Genomic DNA, 27,701 nt, shown 5'->3' with positions numbered 1-27,701 from the left:
TCATGCAGTAGTTAAATATCTCCTTTCAAGTATTCTCAGTACCCACAAAAGAAAGAAGCTCAGCAGCATCCTTAATGAGAAAGGATCACACTAGCACCTCCAGACAGCGCTAAACTGTTTGGCACCCAGCCTCTAAAGCTGTTTCCAAGGGGCTGTTGCTCAGGTTTGGTTTCAGTTTCCCACTATCTGCAGCCAGGGTGATGAGCACCCTCGGAGGTGTTTCCCTGGACGTGGTGGTGCGGCAGCCTCCACGCTCCACCCTGGCCGAACAGCAACTGAACCTGAGCTTCACTGGGAAAGAAAATAAGCAGGATCCTCTGGGAGAGAACAAGCCCGTCTGAATGGAAATCTGTGCCTTTACAAAAGGGCAGCAACGATCGCTAACCACCTGCCTGGCGATACCTACACCATACACGAAGAAACGATGTTCAGCATCATTTCAGCATCCCCTCCTAAATTGAAAATGATTGAATAAAAAATAATAATAATTTTTAAAAAGCTTCGTTTTCTTCTTGACTTACAGGCTTTACTAAACGAACACCCCTCCCAGCCTGGTCGCCCTGATAGGTTTCCCTGAATGTTACCAGATAAAAAATAAAACCTAATCCTTGCTTGAATGTTCCTGGGACGGGGCCAAGATATAAATATCTTTCCAGGGCAAAACTCAAACTAGGCCTTGCGCTGTCACTTGTGCCAAGAAAAGTCTTGCTAGGACACAGAAAGAGGAAATTGCTCCCGTTTCCATGTGGACATCAGAAAACTTTGTCTGGAAACAGAAGATGCCACACAGACAGTCAGAGAGCAACCGGATTTCCTTTAGAAAGCTCCACACACCACACTTCTCAAAATTTTTTGGAGGACGGTTCAGGCTTGTTGTTCTTCTGTGTGTGTTTTGTTTTGTTTTAACCAGGACCTTCTACATGAATAAAGACCCTTAAGTAATCCGTGTTTCTTTTGCAAACAGTACTTCACAGCCAGAGACGTACCGGGCACCTCCGGAAGCGTGATTTTAATCTTATCTTTCTATGCATAGTGCTTTATATAAGGACTTAATTTTCGTTCTCTTATATAACACCTATTTTTTCACACTGTGCCTCCAGCCACTACCATAAATGAGGAGTTAAACTGCATGATGGTGAAAAGATTTCATTAATAGACTAGCTTCTAAGCTTGCGAGCAGTCTGCTAAAGGAAAAATAAAAGCAACAGATTTTCAGTTTTAGTAGACAAGGACAGCAAGAGCTCCCTTGTTAGCTTCTATTTATGGTCCCACAGCAGATGACCTGAATCTCCTCCATACTCATCCCCCTCTACAGAGCCTATAGCTTAGATTATTCACTTCTTAATGAAAACACCACCTGCCAGATGGACAAGAGAATAATTACATTACACTTACATTAATAAAATACATACGAGTCCTGTTTGCTGTGCACAGAGCGGTGCTTTACATCTGGATCTGTGTACAGTAGAAAGACTCTCAGAAATGGGATTTTCCTTGCTGTATTTTATGGTAATGAAGATCAAGATCTGATTCATGCAATTGCCTGATGCAAATCTACTCGATGTGGGAAAGGCAGCTCTTGGAGTAATAAACTGCCTTTCCTTATCGTCTGAGCTCGCTGGGTTTTGTAGGCCAGGGTTCAACTATTGCATCCGCAACGCGCTGCCATTCCCACCTGAAACCCCCAGCAGACGGAAAGAGACACCACCAGGAGCTACACAGAAGGACGGAGCTCTAATGGGAGTCAAATAGAGGCAGGGACCTTATCTGAACTTGATAAAAAAGCTTTGGATTTAATTTTAGGGGTGAGCAAAAGTTCAAGCCAATTATGCCCCTATAGCCCTAATATTATCCACAGCATCAACCAACAGCATGTCCTACCCTGGCGGTGTGTCTCAGGGAGCATTTCCACCTCTCTGCTAAAAGCCTCATTATTCATGTTTCTGGGAACCAGGGGTAGAGAATTAAAAAACAAAATACCTGAATGGGCGATGTAGCACATAATAGTTTCACCATTAAAAAGATGGCCACAGAATGAGTCACTTACTGTACGGCCACGGCTGCATCTGCGTTGCATCGAGGAGTGCAGAAAATTGATTTCCCTCCCCAGCAACGTCCTGAACTGTCATGGCTTTTATCCAGGAGGGCGAGAAGACCAGCAGGCGCTTTCTGCTGGTTGAATCCATTTCTCTCTTCCCCAAATGAGGCTACATCTTTAATAAAAAAGGCTACGCTTTTAAAGTTTAACCTCCAGAAATTCTGCTAACATAGAAATTTCGGTGATACCATTTTTTTTCTGTTTGTCCTGCTACTCCGACCAAAAGCACTTCTCTGGGGTTAGTGAGACTTTTCCAACCTATTCCTAGTTTCTTGGCTCTTGTTCCCTAGATGAAGCAGAACTGTAATAGACCCTTTGGGGACCTATCAAGCCATGTTTGCAGACATGTGAGCAAACTACTGTTTGCTTTGACTGAAAACTTAAATTCTGCCATTCAGTTCAATGGTACCAGAAATCCACGACATTTGCATCTCCTGGATGGCCGTTGTCCTCTCGGGGTGAAAGAACAGAAGCACAGCCTTCAGTTTACACCTGGTTCACTCCCTCTGAAACAGTAAAGTTTCCCCTTAAAAGGACTATTGTGATTTGGGGAAGTAAAGAAGATGGAAGAAGCCCAGAGCTAACACTAAGCAACACTGCAGAAGCCATCCTGTCTTTCTGGTTGACAATTAAATGCAGATTTCCTTGAGGAAAAAAACATCTCCATCAGTTTGCCTGAGACCCAAACGTCAGTCCTAGCCAGACAGCAGTCCTAGTTTCACCAGGAGCCAGACTCCAGCCCTGGATGCTTTCCATCAGGATCCCATTAAGCCTGTGCATGTGCAGCCCTCTCAGAATTTGCGAGAGCCACATGTGTATTCAAGAGCAGCTTTGGATGTTGTGTTTGTTTCTGGCTTCGTAACGGTTCTCATGTCCCTTAAATAACAGCCTGTTTTCTGGAAATTCAGTAATTTCTTAAACATGTTCACAAGTTTATCCCTCTTATCTGGCAAACAATACTGAAGCTATCAAATGTCTGTAGCTTTTGTTTTTACCTTTGAAGACAAAAGATTGTTTCTCTGAAGAAAGATGTTGGTTAGACCACGTACGTCGGTGCTCAGGAACCTTTTTCCCTTACCATACCAATGCCTGCAGAGGTCCTGCTACGTACGGCTCCTGGTTTGTCTCCTAGGTTCCACCGAGTTAGCCTAAGCAGATGCGAGGTGCCACAGATTTGGACTAATGCTTGTGTCACGAATCCAAAAATTACCTCAGAACATGAAATATGCAAAGAAGAAAAACTTTGTGCAGAGCAGAGTTGAGGTAGCCTGTGCTGCAGATCATCTGCGATCCCAAGCAATTCCCAATGTTCTTGGCAAAAGCAGGGTATAGATCTAAATTCCCGAATGCAGCAATGTTTATTGCACTAGGTCGGTGATTCACTAAGTACAGGATGTGCCCAATTATTCTGTGTGTTTTTCCAATCCTATTTCATAAACTTCAGTTGCACAAGTACAGCGATACATTCTTTCTTGCTTGTCCATTAGAATTCATTTTAAGAAAGGCCATCCGACTCGAACAATAAAATCACCAACTGGCTATATGCATGTTTTTTTGGTTTTGTTGTTGTAACCATGGAATCAAAAACCTCGGCTGTTAAGTGCATATATTTTGTGATACAATCGTTTTCTTTTTTGTCTCAACCTGCTGAGAAAAGTTTTGCTTTTAACTTAGGATGCTGGGTTTGTTCCAAATCCAAGAATTAAAAACAGCAGTTCTGAGGGACACAGATATCTAAGCCAACAACATTTGGCTGCCTAACATAAAAATTAGCAGAACTGTTATTACTAAAAACAAACCATTAGATCTTTCCAAGATAAATAAAAACTTAGAATTTTGACTATCAGTCCACAAACAAAGCTCCTAATTTAGTTTGTTTGAACACCGCACCATGGATAAAACAGATACAACTTCAATTTCTGTATCTCTAAAGCTAATTTCACTACCTTAAGCAAGCTGGCTGGAAACTGAAGCTTCACCTTTTTTCCTTCGAAGATGAGTTACTACAAGTAAACACAAATCTTTCTATTGCCGTTGAAATATCATCGAGATAGCATGGCTGACAGCAAACCATAACTTCACAAATAGACGAGCATGTCCCATACTCAGGGGTACACATTCAAGATTTTATGAATGAAGTGTGGGTTTTGTGCGAAAGTAGCAAAGATGACAACGTGAAAGATGAATGCGTTGCAGGGTCCCCATCTCCCACCACAACACACATGCAACATTTATCCCAGCAGTTAGGAAATACAATGAGAGTAGTTTATATATAGTGAACCAGTTTTCACCTGGAGAGCTCACACCACCCTACTTGAAGCAGATGGGGCAGTCCGAGGTGCAGTGGCCTCCCACCAGCCACGCAGCACCCAACGGTGCCAGACGTGCAAAGGAAGCCTGGACTTCCCAAGCCTCCAGCTAGGATCACCCTGGCTGTGTCCACACGAGTGGGTGGTCCGGAGCAGTTTTGAAGCAAACCCCCCCCCCCGGCTGTCCCTCCTATTGCATCCTGGCTTCGTTCACGGGGCGGCTCTGCTGGGCCCAAACTAGATTTCTTTCAGAGAAAACTAAATGGGAAGTTCAGCTCTGGGGATGCACCAAATGCACTCCCGTCTTTTAACAGAGATTGAAGGATCTGAAACAAGTGGTTGCTTGGACAGATTAGAGTAGCATAGAATAGGCTATTTCAGTTGGAAGGGACCTACAACGATCATCTAGTCCAACTGCCTGACCAATTCAGGGCTGACCAAAAGTTAAAGCATGTTATTAAGGGCATCATCCAAATGTCTCTTGAACACTGACAGGCTTGGGGCATCGTCCACCTCTCTAGGAAGCTTGTTCCAGTGTTTGACCACCCTCTCAGTAAGGAAATGCTTCCTAATGTCCAGTCTAAACCTCCCCTGGCACAGATTTGAGCCATTCCCACGTGTCCTATCACTGGGTACCTTGCAGAAGAGATCAGCACCTCCCTCTCCACTTCCCCTCCTCAGGAAGATTCAACATACATATGCAGTGGGGACATTTGGTCCAAAGGACCAGACTAAATCTAGTCCGGAATAAAATGCTCAGTTTGAACACAGTGTAGATACAGGAGCCTCTGCACCTGCTGCTTTGATCTACTCATCCTCTCCCACTGTGCCAAACAGCACGATAAAGCCCCCATCTCCCTAGCGCAGAGAGCTGCCAGGCCAGCCAGTGCCTCTTGCTATTTGTACAAGACAGACACCTACCATTATTTTTCCTGGACAGCCCTGTATTGCACTAACAAATCATTTTATGCACTAAATTTGATGAAGAAGGTACAACTGACCTTCTTCAAATCCCAGATGACAAATTCACAAGGCAGACTGGACTTCTGGTTTAACGGTGTTGACAATGCAGGGAGGATTTTATCCCCTGGTCCAGCTCACGTGTGCTTTTCTTTGTCAGGACTTGTACATCTGTTGAGCCCCATCATAGCAAGTACGCTGGGAGCAGCTGCCTCCTACAGACCTGCCGCATCTACACCGCTCCACAGGGCCGAGCGACACCTGAAAGGGAACTGCCATCATTTGATGTGACCCATTAATGAGACCACCCGCTCTCTCCACCGCAGCAGAAAGCGGAGACGGAGCTGCTTTGAGACACTAGGATCTGACAAAACAATGCCATCTAAAACCGGCTGGCCAGTTTGAAGCAAGCCCCCCTCCTCCTCCTCTCAGCAGAGGTTCACCTCCGGCAGCTGCCCAGCACTTCAAGGAAATTAGTGTCACCTCACCACTTGGTGTGCGCACCCAGCAGTCACTGGTCAGGCTTTGCAACCTCACTGGAGAGAGACACGAGAGCAAGACAGACCAAATTAAAACCCTAAGCCCATTAATCACACCCTCATGACTTCAGATAATGCAACGTGCAACGTGCACCATATGCTTATGTAGGTCTTGCCTTCGGCCATAATCTAGATTATGGAATAAACGAGGAGCAGGGCTGCGGTGAGAAAAAGAAACGACACAAGTGAGGAAGGACAGGCCAGGGTCACGTGAATTCACTCCCTCGATGAAAGGCAGTTATGCAAAGAGTTCATACCTGAACTCAAATGGCTCGATTAACATTCCTGAAATGAAACTCATCAATTCTCCACGCAAAATGAGGCCAAAACTGATGGCACGTACCCACTCTTCGACACGCTCAACGCTTGAAGTGGAGTTCAAATGGATCATTGCAGCTTCACAAAGTTCTCTGTGAAGAACTGCCAAAAGAGCAAAATTATGTGAAATACCACTTCATCATTCCTACGGTGGAAGCAATGTGCAATCACAGAAATGGCAGCGGAAGAATGCAGCTGAAGTAGTTCCTCTGACCTGCTGCAAGGCACTGAGAAAGCTCTTCAGCCTCGCTGGTGAATTGCAGGGAGCTCAGCAGCACGGTCATTTCTTGCCTGTATTTGCAGACAATGTTGCATGGTATTTTAAGATCTGCATTAATAGAAATCCTTTAAATAAAAAAAATCAAATGAAAATTGGACATACTCAAATTACATTATTTCCATGCTATGTTAAATATGAATTCTGTTCGGTACAACTGCAGAATATTTCACATGGAAAAAAAAATAATTTTGAGGGGGAAATGAGCCATGTGGAGATTTACAAAGATTTAAAATCAAACGCATCAGAAAATGAGTAATCCTGTTAGACCAATTGTTTAAAGTCAATGTCTTTCTAAAAAATGTGCTCTATTTCCAACAGATTCCAACCTGATATAGGAAGGTTTGGATAAATTGATATGGTACATGGCCACGTGGTTCTTTCTGATCCTAATATCTGACTGTGCTAACAGCTGAACTAGAAAACACCTCGCCTGTTTCCATCTCCCTTGTACCAACAGAGAGCTTTCTTGGGCAGTTTCATGAAAGCGAGTTGCTGAAGGAGCTTGGTACCTCCCGTGGCAGTGGCTGTGGGAGACACAGCCTCCGACAAAACACCGGTGGGCCCTCTTAGTGTCAGGGCAATGCTGCGGGCTGCCCGTCGTGCCAGGTCTGGGACAGAGAGGTGTCAGAAGAAGGATCTATTTCTAACTTGGCTTCAATCGCTGCTGTGACTTTCAATCCTATTACTCAGTGGGAGAAACATCAAAAGATAGACACGCACTTGAAGAAATTGCAAAATTTGTTCCACTTACATGTAGAAACAAATCTGCCACAGACCCAGATCGCTCCGGAGTCCCTGACGATGGACACAAACCGTGGGTGAGGGGGAGGAGAGGAAGAGCTGATCCCAAATATGCACGTTTTCTGGATGCACGCTCCCCCTCAGCTCCCCCAACTGACTCACAGACGTCTATGTCCAAGTCTTCGCAGAACAGGGGTTACACTGAGGAGGACGAGTCCCAGAGGGAAGCTGTCCCTGCAATCCTTTAACGTGTTCTCTCAACAGCCTCAGTCTCCACATACAAAGCGCCTGATTTTTTATTCTATCTCCCTGAATCTTTTTTTTGCCTGCAGATAGAGAAAGATTGTTTCTAGGTGATAAAACTGTGTTAATTCCTGCAGCCCCACCCGGCAGAAACAGCAGGACACTTCAAACTATGGGGTTTGTATGGAAGACATTTACCTTACATGGGGCTTTAATGAACACAATAGCAAATGTCTTTTTGTCTTCATCAAAGACCTGCTACCAGCTCAAAATCCCATTAGCTTAATAAAATAGAAAAAGAAAAAAAAAGGGCGGGGGGGGACAGGACGGGACAGGAACTGCCCAGAACCTCTTGTGTATTTATAGTCCCATTCAGCCCACCTGAAAGGGCTTGTTTATACCCAGGTGGAAAGCCGAGGCTGATGCTAGGACTGGGAAAGAGTCTTTTTGTGACCTAAGGAGAGCAGGTTTAGATACCTGTGGTACCTAAGTGCCAGAATGGGAAAAGTGGGGAGTGGAGCGAGTTTCCTCCAGAGCACGACTGAACCCAGCGGAGATGTGAGCTGTGATGTGGAGGACCCTCCCGCCCTCGCCCGGAGAGCACGCCTTGGGCACCCACAGCCCTTGCTGGGTGCCCACGTGTCAGGGGATGCAGCAGCACCCGCAAGAGCTGATCGGGGGAGAGCAGCTCCAGGTGACACCGCTTCCTCCCAATGAGGCCAGCAGTGCAGAGGACACAACAGGGAAAACTGTGGAGGCGACTGTGTTTTGCCCGAGCTCTTTCAGTCAGAGTAATCTTAGATAATATGAGTGATAATAGTAGATAGTAAACAAATGCATAAATATCCAACCCTAAGCCTCCTGAGCTCCTCTGATCACGGCGAGCCACACCGTGAGACACCTGCAATGCTGCAAACTCTGCCAGCAGGCTGGGGGGAGACACCAAAAACACACCACCAAGCATACCATGCCGTATCACAGTGAAAAATAATCTGCGCTAGCCGCTCTGCTGAAAAGCAAGCCACAGAGCGAGGGAAAGGAGAGCTCACCCACAGAGCGGGGGGAAGGAAGCTCGCCCTCCAGAGCCGGTGCTCCGCCTGGGGACAAACACCGGCCGGCCGGCATTCCGGTCCCACGCACATCCCGGCTGCCACCGCACAGCGTGGGCGGGCATCCCGCCTGCCCGGCCGGCACGGGCAAGCCACGTTCTCTTGTGTTTATGGCAGAGAGGACTCAAAGGCTAAATATCCTTCCTGGACAGGGACTAGAGGGACAAACCATGATTTTTATTAGCAATTCCTGTACTGCAGACCGATGCTTTCTCTAAAAATGTCAATGTGCACCATTAGAAGTGTACGATGCTTCTACCCCTCCCCAACCAGTCTCGTTAATAAAACACAAAGGCGTCCTCTTAAGCAACCTTCCTCATGTAACTCGCCCTCAAGCCAACAGTAGCCAACCACTAAAAATAGTTAAAGGTAAAAGCTGTTCCGTGAAGGTCCTAAAGACGACAGCAGCGCTGCGTGCCTCAAAGGAATCACTTGTCCATAACATCTCAAGCATTCAGACAGAGATGGACAGAGAGACGCTTGGCTTAATGCTCCTTCCCCTGCTCCCCTCCCCTCCTTCTTGGAAAGGGTATGATGGTTGAACACTTTGCTCCAAGTACCCGTAACCACCCCTGGCTTTAAATGCCTCTTTCCTCCAGGAATCATTTCAATGTAGGCCACTCTATTTATGCTGCTCTTCTGTAATCAGGGGATGAAAGAATATCGCTTGCAAGACACGACTGCTTGGTTCACAACCCATCTCCAGGCAGTGCCAACAATAGGACTGCTTACGGCTAATCCATTTACTCGGCTTACCTGTTATACTCCTATCCCCTTAATAAGCGCTACACGGCAGCTTCACCGAACTCGGAAACTGCTAAGTGACCCGTAGTAACCTCCCCTGCGCCACGTACTTGGAAAGCTGTGGATCTGGATTAAGACAGAGGCAAACCAAAATTGCCACGGAGCTTCCAGTGGCCTGCCAATGAGAGAAGACGTCTGCGCCTTTCCCTGCGTGGAGACAGCGCTGTAACCATCAGAGGATGCAAGCACCTCCCTGTCCGTGGCTAACCTTCAAGGAACAGAAGCCAGACATGACACAAACAGCAGCTCCCTCTTCAACATCTGAAGAAAATCACATTATACTACACTCTCTCTCCTCCGACTTTTCTACACCCTCATGCAGGCAGAAGAGGTTCCCAACATGCTGCTGACCTCGCTGGTAAAAGGGCTTGCAGCCTCCTGCAACTGGCTCTGCTACGCCAGAGCTCACCATTTCCCTTCTCTTCAAGAGCTTCAGCGCTACTTCCCTGTGCAGACTGCCATGCAAGGTAACAGGTGAATAAAAAACAGCGGGAAATAGAGGCTGGAGCTTCAATGGTTTTAGAAGAGCTGCAGCTCCTGCACCTGCAAACCATTAGAAGGTATCAACCTTCCTGCCAGGAAAATGGTTGGTGAGGTGTATCTTCGAGGCGATTTTGGAAAGGGTCAGTCCTTTACAAATGCAGTGACCAACCTGTAATATAAGAAAAAGCTAATTTTTCCAGCACATGCACAGCAGAGCAGGAAAGTGGATCAAGAACACAGAAGAAGGAATGGAAGACCCACATTATTTCCACTTAAATCAAAACAAAACACTTAGCATATCCAGGTAGGTAAAGAAATCTATCCCTACAGAGATGTCTAGAGAGGGAAGCAGAGATTTTGGAACTCTGATGTAAGACATATATTCAATCACAATGCCAAGCAAACAAAAATCCACAAAGCAAATTCAATTAAAAAAAAAAAAAAAAAAAAAAAAACAAAACAAAAAACACAACAAACCTAATAGTGACTACAAAATTTATTATTAAAATCAAATTTCTAATAGAAATGAACTTTCATAGAGAGTTCATTTACAAAGACAGATACTACTGGTGTAGCTGTGGAGCAAGAGAAGAGACTCAAATACTATGAAGCGTCTTTGCAAACACTTTTCAGGAGGTATTGAAGTAGGCGAGAGAGAAGAAAAGGCAGAGGAGAGCTCCTGTCCCCAATCCCACAGAGTACAGCTGCGTGCCAAGCTACAAAGAAAGTCTCTGCAGAGGCAGGTACACAAAAGGGGTTCTGCTTCCACAAAACTCCAGATCAACATGGAAAAAGGTTCCCTCCTACCACCAGCTTTGGCCACCCACAAGTCAGGTGTCCGTACAAAGCCAGGGGTCACAACTGCCTCAGCTGGCAATAGGATGGGTATGAGGAATCACCCTCTGTCTCTCCTTCCACTGACTAGTCAGAGACCACTGACTATGCATTTAGCCTTGGTGCCCACCCCGTGACTGCTAAAGGTAGGGGAGATAGAAAAACTGACTTGACCTCAACACGTCTGTGACACAACAGGATGCTCCAAATCTCATAGTTAAATCTGAAGAGCAAAGGGCATTGTGTGTCCTAATGAACATCTAATGTAGAGTTTTGAAATGTCTCTGTTTGGTAATATATTTATCCCTAATGTCTCTGTTCAGTAACATACTTGTCCCTGTAAGTCCTTCCTGAATATTATTAAAGCACTTAATTTATTCATATGAATTGTTATAATACAAGATAAAGAAGTGACCGATACTACTGAGTCTTGCAGTTCACAGTGAACAAGCTGGTTTATCCAACAGTAAATACAACCTTTGATTTAATTTCTACTTGCGATATAGGACCATCATGATAAATTCTGCACCCTGGGTGGGACCAGCGGTCCCTCTAGCCCAGTAACCACAAGTGGTCCACAGCAGCGTCTGGGGAAGAGGCCAAGAGGAGGGATGGCACAGGGTGACCCCTCCTGCTGCCAGCAGCTCAGGGACACTGGAGAGCAGAGGTGAGATTTTTGTGTTGTAAAAAGCCCATCCATCAAGCCTGCTCCAGTAACCTCTGCCTACTGAATTCCACTAACTGTATAAAATAATATTTGTTCCTTTATGTCTCATGGAAACAAAAATCTTTGAAGAAAAAAAGTCACAATTAGGAAAAAGAAATAATTTGTACTTAAGAGCTAATTTTGCCATCAAGACTGCAGAAATGCTCTGGAGCAGATACTAAGGAGTAGCAGCACTGCAGGCTATTGAGCAAAAGAAAAGCACATTCGTACCTTTAGCTTCACAATCAAACTAAATTCAAAGATCCTGAGTCCCTAGCTGTGAGAAGCAATTTATTCATTGTCTGATGTATACAACACTTGACACTACAGAGGGCAGCTTGACTGGCCTTCACTATACATAATTATTTTTGTTAGACCTACAATTTATGCTGAACTAGCTTATTTCTTCTCTTCATCTACTCCTTTTAAATATTTTCTTCCCAATGAAATTCCTCGCTTTTGAGAAACCCTCACTGCACTGCTTACAATCACTGTAATGTCCATAGAGAAGTTACACAGCTAACGATGACTGTCCTCAATTCCCAGCTGTTTCTGAGAGATCAGGACTTTGTGAAACTTCTCCCCCATCATTTGGTAAGTGAAGGTCCACTTCTGCTTTCTGTTGGTCTGGGAGATCAGATCAAGACCCTCGTTTCCTCCTACAGCCCCCCATAGTATCTTCATTTTAACTGAACTGAGCTCCCCAGCATTTTATTTTGGTGAAAAATGCTGAAACATTTCACAACAGCAGCTTTTGCTCCTTTCATTGGACTGAAAATTTTAGCACTTCCACTATTTTCCAGATTCAGGCCCAAAGTGTCAAACCCAAAGCTCTCTGTGAAATGCAAATGTCTATTCCCCACCACCCCTCATTGCTAGAAAATGCCCCAGGACAACCGCACCGGCAGGATGCCCCTGCATAGCAAGGCTCCTTCCGCTGCTTCACCAACTGACCTGCACAGGAACATCCCGAGTCCAGAGCCTGGTGTCAATCTCCAGAGAACTATTATCAGCCAGGGAAGGGATGGGAGAGAGAAGTTAAGAGAGAATTTTCTAAAATGTGACATATTTGTCTCTCGGCACACTGTCCGGCACACCTATCTGGCATAGAACCCTCCCGACTCTCAGAGCAGCTAAAAATAGACAATCCTACAGTCACTCAATGCACAGTCACCAACACGTACCCTCCACACCTACCAAACACAAATAATACTTTGTAGTGCCTACAGGTGGATGTGGAACTAGTACTTGATGGAACAGTAAATAGGGTTTTAGAGAATTCCATTATTTCAAAAAGCTTAGAGTGTCCGTAATAGGAAAAAAAACCCAAACCATAATGAGCAATACTTACATAAGTGATATTAAGACAAGTAAAGGACTATCAGAGTAAAGCCCTAAAAGATACATCTTTCAGGGAGGACAGGAGGAGTCCGACTGATTCAGATTATCTAAGAAACGACCGAGAGGTGACCTGGCCATATGTATCTTCTGACTATGCCAAGATCTCTGATACCAGACATCAGCTGAAGTTAGCACATGAAAATGGAATTAAAAAAACCAAACAGTGGCTTGACAAATTCAGAATGGAAAAGCAGTACCAAACTTATTATTTAAGAAAAGGTAATTAACCACTGGAAAAACTTGCAAAGGCTTTATCATCTCAAGTCTTTAAATCAGGACTGGATGCCTTTAAAGTACCCTCAAGCTCAGCCAGAATTTATGGGCTTGATGCAGGAATTATTAGATGAAATTCGATGTCCTTTATGTCACACAGACCTCAGACAATGAGCATAATGGGTCCCTCCAGCTTTAAAATCCATTAATTCTACCTGGTATGTGCTAGGAACTCAATGACATTTTGTAGCTAGCAAAACCTATACAAATATTATAATGTTGCTGCAAAACACAAGCTAAAGAAGAAACAGTTTAAAAGTCACAAGGCATCGCAAAAGGCGGCTTCTTAGTGCATCTTAAGACAAAAGTGCACTAATAAATTAAAAAAAAAAAAAAAAGACACTTTATAAAACTCATCTAGATCTAAGGCAATTTCTCCTCACATTACCCCAGTGGTAACACACAATTTTTTTAATAACATTTCTTGGTTAACGATTAGTATCAATAATTATAACAAAACGCGTATACCTATTTTCTGCACATGAATGGAAAAAAAAGAATAAACGGAGGAGAATTCTCTTTTCAAATCCACCACCTGGACTTTAGTTGATAAGAAGTGCTCTCTTTACAGATGCTTTATTCCAGCACGAAGAAAAAATTTCATAGAGAATAAAATACTTTGAGTTGAAACAGCAATTTCCATTATTAGCACTAGCAGACATTAGCAGTTAATGTCTTTCTCATGAGGATGCATCCTACTTTGTGCCTGGCCTGGATGAGGGACTCGTACTGCTAGGTGCTATATGAATGCAAAGTACCAAGAGATGCTCGCTCTCTCCAACAGCTTATTTAGAGCAAGCTGTCTCTTTTCCACGTCTTGATGAAATGCAGGTAGGTGAGAGAAACATACTTTTCAGAAGCTGCAGTGGCACTTTGCATCACTCCAACGTCCCTCCCTCCCCCTTCGTGCCATCACCTCCCATCCCTTCTTGCTATAAGGTTGAACGGTACGTGCTTACACTTGTGAGTTGATTAATCAAGGCTGCTGCTACATAAAATGAAGTAGATAGGGCTCCGTCATATTTCCACATTAATGTCACTTCACTTAATCCGATCTCTTCATTATACTCAATCATTAGGCATAGTTTTCAAATTTGCAGCTAATTATTAATAGAAAGAATTTTCTGGTGATTTTTTTTTCCCCTAACAAAACAGAAAAAAAAGGATTAGTCTGTCTTTTTTTGAGAACAGGCTTTTTCTTAGTAATAAAAAGGATCATATGACAACAGTTTTGCAGTGTATCGTGCAAGCGCTGTTGGAGTCAATCCAATTTCTATACAAGTGCTGCCATTTGGACAACAAAGCCGCCTTATTGAAACGGGCAGGCTTCATCTTAATTCTGGCACTACTGAATGGAGAGTACACACTAGCCGGGGAACAATGAACCAAGAAAAGAGTTACAAATCTCTCGTGACAACTGCACGCCAAGGAAGAGAAGATGCATTATGATAGTGTTGTTTGCTCTGCTCCTTCCCAAGACCACTTTCAGACAAAGATGGCTTTTTTATGCCCCAAACTGAAAGCTCTTTCCAGATTTTGCACGTGTATCTTCCAACCCCATCACCCATTCAGTGAGACCCTCCGTTACAGCTCACTCCTTGGACAAAGGTGAGAAAAAAGAGGCTCCCACCTTCCCACTCCCTTCTCTCTCCTCCTGTCCTCACCCGTCACCCCTGTTATTTAGAGCTCCCCTGCTATTTTCATGTTTAAGGCACATACAACTGAACTATTGTATTGTTCTGGGGAAAAAAAAAAAAAATATTTGCCCTTTATTTGATTTACATTCCTTACTTCTCAGTGAAATTTAACTTCTGAATTCCTGAGATTTCCTGAAGTTTAGCTTAGTGCAAGAAGCCCTGCCTTGACCTTGGCTCCTGCAAGGAACGGGGGTGGCTTGGCTCACACTGGTCCCCAACTCATCTGGGGACACAAGCTGAAACTCCCCCCATGACGTGTTTTGATGCACCATTACATACAGCTGTAGAAACATATGCTAAATATATGCTAAAGTGTACAGGTGATGAGATATATTGTTCAATAGTGTGCATTAAATCCCTTACAGAACAGGTTAAAAAATGCTGTCTCCTACCTAGTGTTTCCTTCCAACACATATTTTTAAGTGGGAGCAGAAGCAACCAATGTAACTCCGCAAAGGGGAAAAAAAAAAAATACAGTAAAATTTCAAGGTAGCAGAAGATCACCTGCGCACTTCTTATTCAGGCCAGCAATTCTCACATGGCCGCGGGTGACATTACCGAGGGGAACACAGGCTCCTAGGCAGAAAGGGTTGGTGACTCCAGGCCTGGCCCTCGCTTGCAGCAAAGCTTTTCCACTTTGCTTTAGTTTGCACGGCAGAGAGACTCAGACTGCCTACGTGGGAGCAAACCAAATCTTTTCTCGCAATTCAAGACAATTTTACTAGTGTTTGCAGTAGTTCTAGAAAACACAGCAATGTGTATTTATCCCGACCAAGGATGATTACAGCTCTTCAGGCTGCTTGCTTATTGGTAGGGTAAATACGAGGACACATATACACCCATATAAACATACGTACACATAGGAAGATAGGACAAAACCTTGTGAAACCTGAGAAACAGGCCAGCTCAGTCCACGAGCTTCAACATAATGAGTTTCTTAAAACCTTTCAGGTATTTACTCTGGCAAATACAACCTGATAATACAGGTATTTGTAATATAAATCAAATACAGGTGCGTGCATGTTTTTTTTTTAATTAAAGCAATTACAATCTTTTAAATATTTGAATATAAAGCTTTGCTTGGTAATTCTGGTAAGAAGTTCAGGAAAATACCAGCTTCAAAGACTCCCGGAGAGAAACACCAACTCATCACAAAATGCCAGGCATTTGCAGAGAGATTTTTCATGGACAGCAGCAACAGCTTTTTCTTCATATCCCAGTAAAAGCCAACATGAGTTGAGAGACTCACTCTTCTAGTACACCTGAAAGTCTTCTCCTTACAGTTTAAATTGAAACACCAGAAAGCAGGAATGACTTTAAATTAAAAGGCATTTAAATTAAAGCCATTTCTGTCACACCTGGTTTCAGAAACCTACTAATTCTAATGCTGATTTATACAAAATGTCCCTTGGAAAGGGGGGGCGGAGGGTCAAAAGCAGGACCGGTACCCTTCACTTGCCCACACATACGAGACAGGAAGGAGAAAGATCTGGAGCTTTCTCTTCCTTATTAGCTTTGAATTCTCACTCAGCAAAAAGGAATTAATTTTTTCTCCGGTGGATTGCAGCGTCTTGACAGCAAACACAGAACGCAAGTTTGATCTTTCTAGACCAAGTCCTCAAGTTTGGATGATGTGAATGAAAACACACGAAGTGAGTTTCTCTCTCTGTGAGTAATTGCACGGGAGGGAGACGAAGCAAGTCACGGACCTAACGAGCAGATTTGCTCAGCTCAGCCATTTTGCTGTCCGGCGAGGGAAGCACAGCTTTTGTTTTCTCTTATGAAATGCGATTCCTGATCAAGTTTCTTCTGAGACTAGGAACCTGGGTCCACAGCCTACAACAACTGCTGCTCACTTGCCTCTAATACGAATTACTGAAAGATGGGGAAAATTAAAAGCCGTGGAAGCTAGGAAATTTTGAGAACATCAGAAAGAGGTAAAAAAGTAAAAAGTCCAGTCACTCAAAGTACTCGGAGAAGCCTGTGGAGCTAGAAGGGATGTGTAGGAGTATGCGGTCCAGGCCGGGGGATGTCCTCTAGTATCACTAGAGCAATGGGCACAGCAAGACAACAGCAGAGACCCGGGCTGTGCCTAACAGGTCCTCCCACCAAAAATAAATTACAAAATACGATGCAAAAGATACCCTAAGGCAATAATCTCCAATCTGCTAATAAAGGCAAAGGTTGACTATGTTCAAAAAGCTGCTAGACCAGCTACATGAAGATCTCAACCCTCCAGTGAACATTTTGCTTGAAGACCACAGCTAAAGCTGGCTGACATAAATCAGTCAAGAGTTCACCTTTCTGTCCATTGGAGCCAGTGCTCACAGTGCTTAGAAACCCATGAATATGGGTACAACACACTGCAAGGGGCATGAATATCAAAAAGACAGCCGAGGTCTCCAGCAGCTCTCAGGGATCCTGAAAGCCCCACAGGAACCCACTTTTGACTCCCAGAAAGTACATCAGTACCAAGATGATTTGGATCCAAAGGCTTGGACTGCTCTGGGAAAAGTGTCCAAGCAGCTCTTTTCTCAACTGTGTCAACCTTGTTAGAGAAAAAACACAATTATCCAAAGAGTCCATCACAAGTTCTAACCGAGAAAAGATGCTGATGAGAGAAGATACCAGGTCCTTCGATTTTAGAAATAAACAAAAAATGTGCTTTTGGTAAGAAAAATCTACTAACTTGCTCCCTAAAACTTTTGACCAAAGCTCTGAGAAAGGCAACTGAGTGGTGAATACAAGCACCTCCCTCATCACTGTTCAACACATTTAAATCCATAGGTAATCACTCTGATAAAATATACCAGATCTTGGATGCATTTCTACTCCGCTGCTTGTAATTTCTTAAAAAACCCAGAAAATAAAGAACACATTGCAAATTTATCATAACAAGTGCCTAGAGAAGAGGGTTCAGGGTACAAGGTTACAACTACCACCTACCCTTCAGTAAAGGAAGGTGGAAGGCGATTGCTGTGCAGTCAGCCCTGTTGTCCTTCATTCAGGTGCCAGCGATTGAGAAATACAATACTATTCAAAATATTCAACAAAGAGAGTTTGTATACTCTATCTGATCATCAGGTGTCTTAAGATTACACTTAAATAATCAGATTAACAATGCAAAAGGAAAGAAATACAGCTCAGGGGGTTTTTTTTGGTGATCTTTTTTGTTAAAGCATCATGGAAGGCACAGATACATTTCCAGCACAGTAATACTGGAAATGTCCTTCATCTGATTCAGGAATTCCAGAAAGGAAAAGAAAGAAAAAAAAAAAAAAAAGCTGTAAATAAGGAGACATTTAGAAGTGCCCAGTCTATTCAAGGGAACTTTTGAAGTTCAAGAACCAGCTCTTTTAAATCTTCTGCATTTGACTTTGTTTCCAGCATTATAAATTCAGCCCAACTGAGGGAAAATGAACATAGATTTACAAAGAAGTACTGGGGAAATAAGATGAGCTCCTTTATGTTTCCCAAGTGAGGAGAGGTCATTCTCTAAAACAATGTAAAATATGGTATTAATTTCAGTCCGCTTGAAAGGTCTGAGCTACTTTCCAGCAACATGCAGAGCCAGACTGAAAACAATAATAATAAAAGTCCCACTCCCAAACAACGTTCTTCTCGAGTGCAGAGGCTCCCGACACAGAGAGGCAGGCGGCAGAGCCTTTTGACACCAAATGAGACAGTTTTTGTGCTGCCTTAACGTGACCGTCATCCACGCACAGACATGTCCTGCTTGACTGCAGAACCGTCCTAAGTCACAGTGATGTCCCCTCATCTTGTTCCTTCCCATCTCGAGAAGAGGATGCTTCTGGGAAAGTGCCCAACTTCTTGGACAGAACTTGTTTAAGCACAGCCTAAAATTTCTCCCCATACCCAGCCATACTGACTCTGATGGAGCAACTGTCATGCTAAAGCAAGAGTTTGTAAAACGATGCCTGAACGTGTGAAAAAAAAAAAAAATATTTCTCAATATGTTCTTTCATTGTTTGGGAAAGTTGTTCACACTGTTCCTTAAGAGTCTGTGGAAAAACAGAATTGTAGTCCAAAATTAATGTCACATTATGACGTTAACTCAATTTTCATTCCCTCTTTTCTGAGTCAGAAGACACAGCAGAACATCCTGCATTAAACCAAAAATACATGGAATATTAGGTACATGTAACACTTCTCTGGCATAATCCTGCATCTATATTTGGGTAAAATCCAAATGACAAGTATGCAATTACAAATTAATTTTCCCTTTTTCCTGCTTAGAATCCAAATAACTCCTGTTGGGCAGCAAACTATGACCACCATGCACACAGGGCTAATGAAACAACCCTACACAAAAATAATCACTGGAAACAAAGAAAAGGGAGAGGTTATTAGAGGGCAAATAAACCTAACAACTGAGAAGTACCTAAAATAAGCAAGGGATTTACAAAACTGTTCTCAAGTCCATTCCATTAAATCTGAATTCTAAAATTATTTCTGCTGAGGATGAACCATTTCACCTAGCATATTACTCACTGATATAATTATTAATATATCTTCATTCTGGTATGGAGAAGTAGCTCCTGACCAAAATGGTGATCCAGCGATAACAGCAACCTACTAATATTTGCTATAGGAAAATTATGCATGAAATATGTGGCTGGCTGTATGTTTGTTCTGAAGACACCTAATTGCCTACAACAGAATGACACTTTTAAGATATTGCAAATGAATCGTTCGGGTTTCTGAGTTACCTGCCTGGACTCTGCAATGAATGGAGCCTTTTGGTCACTTGGCTCGGCCTGACCCCAGCACCTCCCGCCTGAGGGAGGATACCTGTAAATCACATCCTGCAAGACTGTGTCAACATCCTCCATCTTCAAATGGCCTGGTAGGATCACCCCGTACCTGGCAATGCTTGCAAGATCACGTACACAGTTGCCTCTCAACCTTTAGGATTTAAATTTTGCTGGCTCAACATGCAAGGAAGTCAGAAAACCTCCCAAAACGCGCAGCCTCCGAGTGAAACTGCTTGCATAACGTGGAAGAGGCTGGGAAGAGAGAAGAACGTCTTCAGTTTTGCTCATCTTGCAGAATACTGAACAATCTTAATTGCTTCACGTATTAGAGATAATAACGAAGGATGTGAGTTGACTCTATGTGGAAGCACAGCACTAATTTGAAATGAACTCTCAGGCTGAAAAGAATAAACACAACTGCCTAAATAAAATATTATCTGGAGGTGGCAAAGGTGGGAAGACCAACTGTGTCCCACCACCATAAAGACATACTTATTTTTAAAGGAAGAGGTTTGCTTTCCCCAGGTGGCTGCAGGAAAAAGAGACAGAAAGTTCCTAAAAGACAGGTTGCCTTTGATCCTCTTAATACACTAGATTAAAAACAATTTAATTTATTTTAGCCAGAGGTCTTGGGAGCATCTATATCTTGGCTAGCTTTAAAATACTTAAAAAACAATTCAGTCCCATCTCTTGCTGTTCATTCCTTTAAATGACAGCGTTAGGTACGAGAGGCTAGTTCCTGCAGCCAAAAAGGTATTTAAACGCAGACATGCTATCTGATTGAAGTATCACATACATTTACAATCTTCTCTTTACGGCTCTCCAGTCCCTGACTCAGACATCTCCCCACAGGAAGAGGGGAATCCCGAGGAAGATGGAAGTCCCCACCACCGGGTCTCCCAAAAGGCTGCAGAGGTCCTGGTGGACACAGCACTCACGGCCTCAGCATCCCCCCCGACCCCAGCATACCAGCACCAATTTTACATGCCAGGGCCAGGTCGTCCTGGCACCTCAGGGTGGGGGGGGCCTTCGCCCACGAGAAGGAAAGAGATAGCAGCCACTAATTATCATTCTGCCATCGTAAACCTTCTGGCGTTGATTTGGCCGATTTTCACATTAATTCATGCTGTTTTAAACAGGGAAGGACTCAAGTTCACCGAGGTGAGCAGTAAGGGCAGGGTGAAATATTTCCTTGGCTTCAGCTGATAGCCTGTAAAGCCAACACCTGGAGAAGAAGCCTGGCCTCGCAAGAAACTGCGTCGGAAGCGTGCCAGCCCAAGACACCTCCGTCCTCACGCCCCAAAAGCTGGTCATTGTCTCCCCTTCGCAATTCGCCACCCCCTGCAGCGACAGCCAGACCCTCAGCCTTAGCGAGGGCTCCCCTAACCCTGCTGAAGCTACGCCTACACGCGTGCTGCTGGAAGCAACGCGGGTTGCTGAGACCCGAAATACCCAGCCGACAGGGCTAGCCAGGAGGCAGCCAGCAGGGGAAGAGAGCACCTACGGAAAGGGGAATGGGGGTGGGTATTTCGTACGCCGCCACGACAGAGCAGTACATTTAGGAGCGAGCATATGCTGGCCCCTCGCATGCCCCTATTTGTGTTTGCAACAGCTTGCTGGGCAGTGCAGACCCTTTTCCTTTGGTTGCCCCTCGCAGAAGTGGGGAGAGCCGAGCAGAGGGGATGGAAAGCTGCAAGCGTCCCGGCTAAAGCTGCTCTGCCTGGCCTGCCAGCATCCCCCCCACAGCCCCGGCGGCAGGAATACCCTCGAGGTGCAACAGCTGCTCCAACACAGGAGAAAAGTCTCTTATCTGGCACAGCATCGCCTCGGCAGAGGAGCCTGCGAGAGGCACGCAATAAAAACAGGGTGGTAACCATAAATCGCCGGGATCTTTTTGGCTGTGCGGAGGCCTTTCAGAGCCGTAAGGCAAGGCAAGGCTGCTGCCTCGAGGGACCTAGAACCGCATTTGGGCTGATAACCACACAAGCGCACACACACAAACGGGCGCAGAGCTAGAAAAGCCAGGGGCGAAGGGGAATCACATTTAAGGATTGAAAACAACAACAACGAAAAAAAATTCTTTCCTCCCCACAAAATCATTAGAGGGTTTTGAGTCCATTCAGTCATGGCATTTTCACACAGGCTTTGTTTAGGTAAACAAATTGCTTTTAATGAACTTCGTTAGCCCTCCCAAGCCATTTGTTAAACGCAGGGTAATTGCAGAACATGGAGGTGACAGTTTTACTGAGAACCTTTTTCCTCTAGAAAGCTCCTTCACTTGCTGCTAAAAAACAATCTGCACCTCGTACCAAGACTACCTTTAACAACCCACTTCCCTCTTTTGGGAGGAAAAGAACACAAGCTCCAAACTGTGCCTCTTTCAGAACCAATTTCAAAAATACTAAATACTAAAACTTGCCAGCTAACACCCAAAAGGGTTTATATTCATCAGCAAGATAAGTGAGGCTGCCTTTTCTAACCAAACCAAGCCAAGTTCAGCCCGTGCGGCACCGGCCCAGCCCCTCTGCCTCCCGACAGATGGACAAAACGCGTCCTCGGATGCGGCATCGACCCCTCCTGAAACCCACGGATGGCACAGGGGCTCACGCCCTCTCAAAGCTCTCAAAAATATTCTGAACAGCCGTTTTAATCCTCCCTCCCATTACGCTTATCAAAAAGAAGGAAAAAAAAACCCACCTTGCCTCCCTGCGGCTTAGCCTTGCCATGCTGCAACCGACTTCAGGCATATAGCAATTATTTAAGACGAGCTGGGAACGGTCCAGATTAAACAAAGCCGGGCACGGGACGGCGTGGCAGCCGAGCCTAGGTTGCTGTACTGACCTATATTCACACCCTGGCAGCTGAGCGGGGCTCAAATCATCTGGCCAGCATGGGCTGGGGGAAGCAGCCGGCAAAAACCTGCAGGCAAGTAGCCCGTGCAGCCCAAGCCCAAATTTCTTCAGAGATACAAATAAAAAATCACATTCACCGAACTAATAAACATCACACTTGCGGCATAGCTTGGCTTCACGCGGCAGACCATACATCTTCAGCTGTTTGGAAGACCTCAGACACCGCGGGAAATGCTTGGGTTGGGTTTGCCTTTGTCAGAAACCACACACAGAATGAGGCGGTGGGAGCGGTGATGGGGAAGGGCCTTGTGTTTCCTCGGCATCAGATCAAAATCCCACCCGGGTCAGCTTCTGCTTGCTGCCTGATAGCTGTTAAAAAGCACTCCGTAAAACGAGTTGGCTGTTTTAATCCAGTTTCAAGTGGATTGTGCTTAGATCCCAAGGTGGTAAAAGCTTTAGCAATCAAGTGGACAGGCACATACCCTCCACATAAAGCTCAGTACAACCAGTACTAATCAGCAGCAACCATGCAGGAGAGAAGCCAAGGACGGAGAGGAGGCTGGAAATCCAGTTACCCACTCCATTCCTAGAAATGATTCAGCTAGATTGGACTTAAGAGCAAATGGGCAGAAGCATAACAAGTAGCTTGTCTTTGCTCCCTTCATTTTATGAGTAAGTATTTCAGCTCCTGAACCCTTGATCTTTCTTCCCATAAAATGCTATTGCAAAAGCCAACTCATATTTTCCACACACATGGAAAAGTATTTGCTACCCATTCAGTTCCTTAAACAAACACATGCACTTACCAGTTTTCTCCCTCCCCTCCTTTGCAGTTTTTCTTAAAAAATACTTAAGTTTCTTCTTTTCGGGTCTTTCATTTCAGTATTACAGTATTCTTTTTGCCTGTGCCATCACTAACTTTTGGAGGGCAGCAGATGACTTCAGGACGACAGGGTAAACCATTAAAATGTATACTAGGACTTCTGCCTTCTGTTTACAACCTTATCAGAGCATGGCATTTTCCTGTGAGATTTTTACTCTTGCAGAGCCATTGACAAGTGAATGAGGAATTAGTAAATGCCTTGTCTGCACTGTAATAAAATAAATCTAAAAAAAAGTCTTCAACCCCTTAAAGCAAAGCAAATAGGAGGGGCAAAGGGGGTGTTTTGGAAATTGTACACGTGCAGTAACTATGTGTTACTTCCAAAAACATGCTTCCAGCCATTATGTACAAATTTTGGCTTGAAAATGAAGCCCTAGCCGAAGCGCCGGCACTAGTCGAAGCTGTTGGCTGGTGGGGTGCTGCTCTGCTGACACCGTGTACATGCCGTGCTGTCACAGAACATGCTGGTCCCTCCCGTCCTGGTGTGTCACCAGCATTGCATCACTGCCAGTGAAATAACGCAGCTGCCTCACTGCTTTTTTTTTAAGTGACAGTGAATTTCAACACAATAAATCTCAGAGCCTGTGCCCAGCTCTATCTCCCACGCAGGCCAGCTTCACCGCAGTACCCTGCTTTTTAGGACCCTTTTTCCCCTGCCATGGCCTCATTTGGGAAAAATAACCCTCTTGCTACCTGAAAGATGTCGTGATTAAGCTTAAAGATTGGCAGCCATGTTATTGCCTGTCATTATCCCCTTAGGCCTCTGGGATTACTGCTTTCACTGACCATTATCGGCGTGCTCTCAGGAGCTGTGCCACGTTAAATGGCCTCTCTGATGGCCCCTGCAATCCACCGCACACCCCAAACGCTGCTAAAAGGCCCCAGCAGCCGCTGGCAAACCCCAGCAGCAAAACACATTAAACTTTTCTGGATGCTAACACAGAAGCAGCAATAGGTGTGATAAGCACCGTCTCGCCAGGCTGCTGCCCTTCGTTACTGTTCAACAGGCAGACGGCCATGGCCACGGCCAGGTTGCCCACGCGGCTTTCAAAAAGCATCTCGGTGCCGCGATCACGATGCGGAAAAGTTCCTTTTTCCAGCTTTACCCACTATTTACCTACGGCAAACGTGCTGAGTGCCACTCTTGATAATGGCAAAGCTATCCATGGCCACCGCTTGTCGTTTTAGTAAGTCAGCAAAGGACACCAGAGACCATGAAAACATCTTACTGTACAGTTCAACCACAATTTTAGAAAAAAACACTGCAATGTCCTTCAAAAAAATTCATAAGAAAAATCCCTTTCTTCTGTATTTTGACAGCAGAGGAAAAACCCACTTCGGGTGAGCTTTCAAGAGTGTTTCCCAAATGATGGACACAGAGAAACCATTGCCGATCTCTCCAGAGCACCTTCTTTTAATTTCGACAATGAAATGCATTAGCGTAAGGTTCAGCATTGGTTGCAGCTGCAAACACTCTAGCTGAAACCTGCAAGCTACATAGTTGTTCAACCAGATTCATGTTATTATCTTTTCCCTTTCCCTTCGTTGTGGCAAGAGTAACAATTTAATTAGATGGGGGAAGGAAAAAAAAAAGCCCGTATTATTTATAGCTATAGCGCAAGACATTATTTTTAGCCGAAGAACTCTTAAGAAAGAAACAGTGCCCAGACTGATTTTCATGTACAACTTCCTGAATTTGTGATTCAGAGCCAAATTTCAGGGACAAGTTTAATTTAGGTTTTGATCCTTTTGACCCCAGCGTGTTAGCAAGAGCTCCAGTTTTAGTGCTTGCAGCTTCACCGCTTCTGAGCTCTATAGATCTAAAACTCAACAGGTCCATCGGCTGCAAAACCAACAACGCTTCAGAAAAGGCAGCTTTCGGAGAAATAAAGCTGTCAGCCTCCTGCGGTTTGGGGGAAATTTGGGAGGCGGGGGAGTGTCTACCCAGGCACAATACCACGCTGATAGGAGCGGGACGTATCCCGTTACGGGAACTGTGCGTTCGCAAACAAGCGCTGGAGTCACAGGCTGTTCTGTGCCGTGCGGCAGAGATAACACCAACAGGCTTCACGCTGCAAATCCATCCTCCCTAGCAACTTTTTTTTTTTTAAACCTAAACTATATTTGACTTTGCTGTCAAGTATTTCAGCGCAGCTGCTATTCTCAGGTTCTCCTAAAATACACACAGTAGGTACTGTACTATTGCACATATAAACATCTACCTTCCTACCGCAGCTATTTATGATTAAAATAACTTTTCTCCATTTCTGATTTCACTTCCTCTCTCCGGGCCCCATTCTACATTGCACAGGAGGTGCTTTCAAGACTGCGCCCAGAACCAGCCTTTAGCATGAAATAAAGAAATAAAACGTTAGCCTAGTTAGAAGTTCCGAATTTAATGTCCAGTTTCCCTTTTGGGTGACCTACAAACAGGACTTGACCTCTGATCCCTCACAGTTTAGGGAAAAGAAAGGATTGAACGCAGGCAGTGGGCTGGGGTGGTGGTGGAGGGGAGCTGCCTGTCATCTGCTGTTCCCTCAGATACCACCAGTGTTGGTTCCCGTCTCTGCTGGGCTTACTGCATACCTTACTGGGGCCTGCACAGGACAAGTCCGCTCTAAAGAGCTGACCCAGCTCCAGCTATCACGGCCAAAAATTGTGCGGTTGCACAACAGCTACACTTAGCAGTGGGGGATCTTACTCTGTCTAAAAACAAACTCCTTGGGTGAAGAACAACACACATGCTTCTTGGCTGCGCTGGAAGAGGACAAAACGGTAAAGTGCAATTTAACAGGCTCTTCCACTCTTCTAGTTCAGGGGTTCTCCATGGATATGATGCATGACAAGGAGCCAGTGGCTCCTCTGCATCTGGAAGATGGCTCCTCTGCATTGGAACCCACAGCATCACCTCCTAAACTCACCTGTCCAGCTTGGCAAAGGGTTTTCCTCACACAAACACACCTTGTTTCCATCCACCCTCGCACCAGGCAAATGTAGAGGCAGAAGTATTAACACTGCAGGTACAGAGCTGCGGGGGCCGTACACAGGAACAGACACCTCCACCTCCCCGGCCACACGAGGTTTTTAGCTGAGCTCCAAGCAGCACCTCTCTACTGCGCTCACCCAGCAAGAGGTCGGGATGTTCAGAGAGATGTTCCCAGCACCTGGGCCTTATCCAAAACCGCCCTTAGAGGTACCCATTCCACTCGAGAGGATCTTGCTCTCAGTGCATGTATTCTTCCATAATCAAATATATTCAAGCCCAAAGCTTCTTTTCCTCCCAAAGCTTTTGCACAATTTGTAACTTCGGCATGACATTAGCTCTGACACTTCTGGAGGGCTAAGGAAAACCCCTCCTAACTCTCAGAAACGTTACTCTGGATATAGTAGAGCAGCCTCATGCCTTGTTGTCGTGGTTTAACCCCAGTCAGCAACTAAGCTCCACACAGCCGCTCGCTCACCCTCCCCCCTCTCCCGGTGGGATGGGGGAGAGAACCAGAAAAAAAAAAAACAAAACTGTGGGTTGAGATAAAGACAGTTTAATAGGACAGCGAAGGAAGATAAAGTAATAATAATAATGATGATAAAAGAATATACAAAAGTGATGCACAATGCAATTGCTCACCACCTGCTGAGCGATGCCCAGCCTGCCCCCGAGCAGCGATCGCTGCCCCCTGGCCAACTCCCCCCAGTTTCTGTACTGAGCATGACGCCATATGGTATGGAACAGCCCTTTGGCCAGTTGGGGTCAGCTGTCCTGGCCGTGCCCCCTCCCAGCTTCTCGCTGGCAGGGCAAGAGAGGCTGAAAAGTCCTTGACTAGTGTGAACACTGCTCAGCAACAACTAAAGCATCAGTGTATTATCAATATTATTCTCACACTAAATCCAAAACACAGCACTAGACCAGCTACTAGGAAAAAAAGATTAACTCTATCCCAGCCGAAACCAGGACAAATGTGCAGAAAGCATGCAATCTAAAAAGAAAACAGTTTTAACATGACACAGAGCTGCACAGTAATGCTGCCTCCGCGTTACGCAGCTTAAAGCTTCAGCCAACAGCAATGGCTACATGACAGAAATACTCCATCAAGCCAGTGCTACGGCTCTGCAAAACTGTAAATGATTACAGAATAATGCCCTGCAATCAAAGAACAAAACGTGTGCTGCAGATTAATCACTTTCCAAGACGGGAAAGGAAAGATAGGCTTGAGAGATAAATCTGGCTGGGGTGTTTATGCAAGCGTATCGTGCTCCTTAGTACTGAATGTCCCAGAACTTACAGAGGAAGTAAACAATGTGCTGGGGGGGCGTGCGGGGGGTGTGCGAGGGGTGTGCATGCGCGTGTGCCCGTGCTCACAACCCAAAATAGGACAGCTTGTGAAAAATGCCTGACTTC

The 27,701-nt window shown here is 44.9% G+C and overlaps 1 protein-coding gene and 1 long non-coding RNA gene across 4 annotated transcripts in view; both read right to left on the bottom strand.

Moving 5' to 3' along the window:
* FOXO3 (forkhead box O3) overlaps nucleotides 1-27,701 on the bottom strand; it is a 95,966-nt gene that overhangs the window by 49,537 nt on the left and 18,728 nt on the right. The gene's annotated exons all lie outside the window — the stretch shown is intronic.
* Nucleotides 5,572-6,460, bottom strand: LOC142408241 (uncharacterized). The gene is made up of 3 exons (XR_012775226.1): nucleotides 6,439-6,460; nucleotides 6,250-6,326; nucleotides 5,572-5,628 (listed from the first exon to the last, which is right to left on the bottom strand). It is a non-coding gene; the product is annotated as an uncharacterized LOC142408241 (long non-coding RNA).

This window comes from Mycteria americana, chromosome 3, assembly GCF_035582795.1.
Source record: "Mycteria americana isolate JAX WOST 10 ecotype Jacksonville Zoo and Gardens chromosome 3, USCA_MyAme_1.0, whole genome shotgun sequence".
Taxonomy (NCBI): domain Eukaryota; kingdom Metazoa; phylum Chordata; class Aves; order Ciconiiformes; family Ciconiidae; genus Mycteria; species Mycteria americana.
Note: the sequence above shows the minus strand (reverse complement) of the source record. Positions and strands in the feature narration are given on the sequence as shown.